Source organism: Nelumbo nucifera, chromosome 7 (genome assembly GCF_055504915.1).
Source record: "Nelumbo nucifera cultivar China Antique chromosome 7, China Antique-T2T, whole genome shotgun sequence".
Taxonomy (NCBI): domain Eukaryota; kingdom Viridiplantae; phylum Streptophyta; class Magnoliopsida; order Proteales; family Nelumbonaceae; genus Nelumbo; species Nelumbo nucifera.
Window position 1 is genome coordinate 42,973,258 of NC_142655.1, and position 4,330 is coordinate 42,977,587.

Consider the following 4,330-nt stretch of genomic DNA (forward strand, 5'->3'; position numbering starts at 1 on the left):
TATTTTCTTTTGAGTTAGGTCTAACTGAGATATACACCATGCCCCACACATTTGAAGTCTAATTGGATATCAAACTTTTGGAGTCCAATGATAGGTTTAGCAGATAGGGCCCAAACTAATAACCCCTAATAAGCCCAATTTGGAAGTTATATGCATATATGGTAAATATTGTTATATAATATTTAAATAAAAAATTTTATATTAATATATATAAAAATGTTGTATATTTTTTTATACTAGACTAGAATTAAATAAAAATTTTAATTTGTAAAAAATTATAGTTTTATGATTAACACGGACCTCTTTATCAACAAAAAATGTGCAAGCTTGAGCTACCCAGCCCATGAATAGGTCTAATTGTATATATAGACAATTGTATACATAAAAAATCATATGAAATAAAAATTTAAAATCTTTTTCAATTTATTTTTAAAAATGGACCCTCTACTTGAACCCGCCCAATACTAGGGACGGGGTGACGAAATTCGAGGATTCTCCATCATTGATAAGGAGTGGGGTGCCTTGCCCCTAAACTCGCCCGACATTGGAGAGTGTTTGCCTGTTGCCCTGAACCCGCCTGACACTAGGGACGGGGCGGGGATGAAGTAGAGTGTCTTGACTATGGGGTGGGGACAGGGATGGGGTGCCCTGCCTTGAACCCACCCCGTTGTCATTCCTATATAATTGTTAATTATTAGTGAAATTAAAAAAAATGTTAGTTTTTATAATTATTTTTATTTATTTAAATCTAATCAAAATTTTATTTAAAAATAATAACAATTATTAAAATTACTACAAATTATTAATAAAACTAAATTTATTAAAATAATCTTTATTCATATTAAATTAACAATAATTATTTTCTATAAATCAACAATAAATGAAAAATATAATTATTAAAATTTTAAATATTAACAATAACTTTAAACACTTTTAATTAATTAACAATAAATTTTAATTATTAATTTAATATTAATTAATAATAAATAAAATTATTAAATCTTTCAGATTGTCCGTGCCCCCGCTAGTTTCAGATTATAAATGGGCCTAAAATTCAAATCCATGTAAAATAATCCAGCTGTATCACTGGAAGCCCAATTAGCATTTGGCATTGGTGGGCCCCATATTTTTTCTCGCGAGCGAGCGTTCGTGATCGGTGAGAACTGAGAAGGAGCGAGAATGTTCCCCCCAGTGTTCCTAATACGAAAATCTGGAGATATACTGAAATTTCTCAAAATTACGACAGTCTTCCTATTCTTCTCCATAAATACTGAACGAATCCCACCACCTCTGCATCGTGAAAATTTCCAGCTCTCTTCAAGTTCAAGGCTTCCGCTCATGGTTACCAGCTAGCAACCGTTTCGGTTTCTCTGTGACTGATTATTTTCTCCATTTTTTAACAGAAACCCAGAAGTAAAGATGTCGATCATCCCAAGCATCTTTGGTGACCGACGAAGCAACATCATCGATCCCTTCTCTACGGATATCTGGGATCCATTCCTAGACTTCACCTCCGGCAGTGCTCTCACCAGTCCTCAATTCACAACTGAGAGGCAGCATTCGCCAATGCCCGCATCGATTGGAAGGAGACTCCAGAAGCCCATGTATTCAAAGCTGACCTTCCTGGGCTCAAGAAGGAATAAGTGAATGTCGAACTGGAAGAAGGTAGAGTCTTACAAATCAGTGGGGAGCGCAATAGAGAACACGAAGAGAAGAACGATAAGTGGCACCGTGTCGAACGCAGCAGTGGCAAGTTCTTTCGTCGGTTCCGGTTGCCGGAGAATGCCAAGGTGGACCAGGTGAAAGCGGCGATGGAGAATGGAGTTGTTACTGTAATTGTTCCAAAGGATGAGACAAAAAAGCCTGAAATGAAGGCTGTTGAAATCTCTTGTTAGGATAAACGGTGTAATACTTCCATTTAGCGTGATGAATGTATTGTAACATTTACCAAACGGTGTGAGATGATGTTTTTTGTGCAGGATTGAGCATGAATAGAAAAACGTATAACTTGTATAGAACTTGTTTGATGTAATGTTGAACCAAATTTACCATTCAGTTTTTTTTATATGAAATGGAAAAGTGATATAGTTGCTTCAGTTCAATTGTGTTACTTTTCTATGCAATTTTGGATTTTTGTAGCTTCAGTCATTAATTGTTTTCTTTCGATGGAACTAGGAGAAGATCTGTAACATTTATGGACTCTCATATATTGTTGCACTTACATTTAAATAATTCATCTTTGTATTCAGTGCTTATTAGTATGACTTCGGTTTGTTTAGGAATTAGAGAATTGCACCAACTACTAAGACTGAAATGGCGTCATGCCTGATGCAGTAAAAGCTATATGAAAAATGCTCATGGCCTTTGCTTCCTATTGTTAGAAGTTTTGTTCAATCAAGTATTTCCTCTGGTACATGTTCATAACGACAAGATTGTTTTAGGGCCAGTTCAGAACCATGTCCTTTTCATCTAGGAGAAAAATTGCAGTAGTAACTCAGAAAGGAGCTATTTAACCTCAAGAATTGTGTCATGAATTTCAGAGAATTGCAGTAGGTTATTACTTATTAGCTTATTAGGATGATTGCTAGAAGTGGAAATTGGACACTGCTTCCTTGCATGGCTGAGAAAAATCAGATCATAGAAGTAATAATCTTATTGGGGCTTGAATTTTCTGGTCATGATGATGGTGAATTCTTGATTTCCTTCCTGTCTAAAGATTTTAAAGGACAGTTCTTATGCATTGGGTGTGTTTGTGATGAATAAGCAGCATTTGATAGTAAATCTTATATGTAAGAATAGTCGTTGACTTGAACCATATCTGCTCCCTCCAAAGGATTACACATCTGCATATTTAGAAACTTTTCTGCATACTTGGTCATGTTGTTGTAATTTTGTCTTGTTCTTATTGTTTTAGCAGTAATAGATAGGGATGGCAGATTTGTTGTGGGTACCTTCTGAAGGGAAGGGAGATCCATCATATGGATGGCCGAATCATGTAGGGTGGCTGGGCAAAATTTCAAAAAATTTATTTCTCCTTTCCGAGAATCCTATTCCCAGATTTAGAAAAATTGCATTTTTCAAGGTTCGTTCTTAAAACAAACTGGACCAAATCTAAAACCAAGATTAGGGAGAGAAATACCTGATATGGAATCCATGCAAAAAACTCCTCCTAATGTAAGTGTTCATCACGCCCAAAGAGGTTACCAAATCCTTCATTCACTGAAGATGACATAGCTTAGGGTGAGGCAGGATTAGTAAGGAGATTATTCAACAAGAACCCCAATTCTTCAACAAGAATCAAGCGGGGATGTGAGCACAGATTCAAGATTGACTCTTTCAGCAAGAATTAATATTAAAATCCAATTTTGATCACTCCAAGAACTGGAAATCAAACAAGGTAGGGTGGCAAGAGCAGAGGGAGAGAGAACTGAATGCAGAAAATTGTGAAACTGTAACCTTTTTCAAGTTCGCCCTCCTCCTTTTATATAATTTTTAAAAAGTTAACCTCCTAATCTAATTAGAAGTTTCTTAATCCAAATCTTTATTTGGAGAGTTATCCTCTTATCCTTATCTGCCGATCCATACCCAGATTCTCCCCCTATTTAATTAATCAAATTAAACCCAGTTCGAATTGGGCTTTAGACCTATTAAGTTTTCAAGCTCATTTCTCTTTAAGTGTTGGCTAGCTTGGCTCTCTTTGTATGGCGTGGGACCCTATTGTTGGTCTCCACATAAGCCACATGGGTTCAAACTAGCCTCTGTTACAAGGCCTGGCCGAATTCACTATTAAATACAGTAAACCATTGAGTCCATCACTATGGGCTCTTAATGGGCCCAGCATTTACACTAAATGGTCACTGAGTCCAGTCATCTTATGAAGGCCTAAGGACCGTGGGCAGATGTGAGATTAGCCCATCAAGTAAAAGCCCTAAATAGTCTTACACTTAACATCTCAGCCCATAATGATCAAACTCTACCCGACAAGAGAGAACATCTCCCTCGACTGCAAGGTACAGTGTTGCACTCTCTACTTACATGGATCCCGGGAATTAAAACCTTTTTGCAAACATTTTGTGAAACCATAATATATATGTATATCTCTATATAAATATATTTTGCAAAACAAATCTCTACAACTTTGAAATCAACTAATGGCACTTTAGGTTTCCATTAGAGGGAGTGCATTCCCCGATCATTCACTTTTGAAGGGAGTGAGAGATCCATCACATGGACGCCCAAAACTTGCGGAATAGGGTGGGTGAATTTCAAAAATTTTTTTTTTCTCCCTTCAATTGGGAATCGTATTGCCTATTTTAGAAAAATCATATTT

The 4,330-nt window shown here is 36.3% G+C and overlaps 1 pseudogene; it reads left to right on the plus strand.

Annotated features, from left to right (window-relative positions):
* The first annotated feature begins 1,132 nt into the window (after nt 1-1,132).
* On the plus strand, nt 1,133-2,086 carry LOC104590849 (17.8 kDa class I heat shock protein-like; annotated as a pseudogene).
* Nucleotides 2,087-4,330: the final 2,244 nt, after the last annotated feature.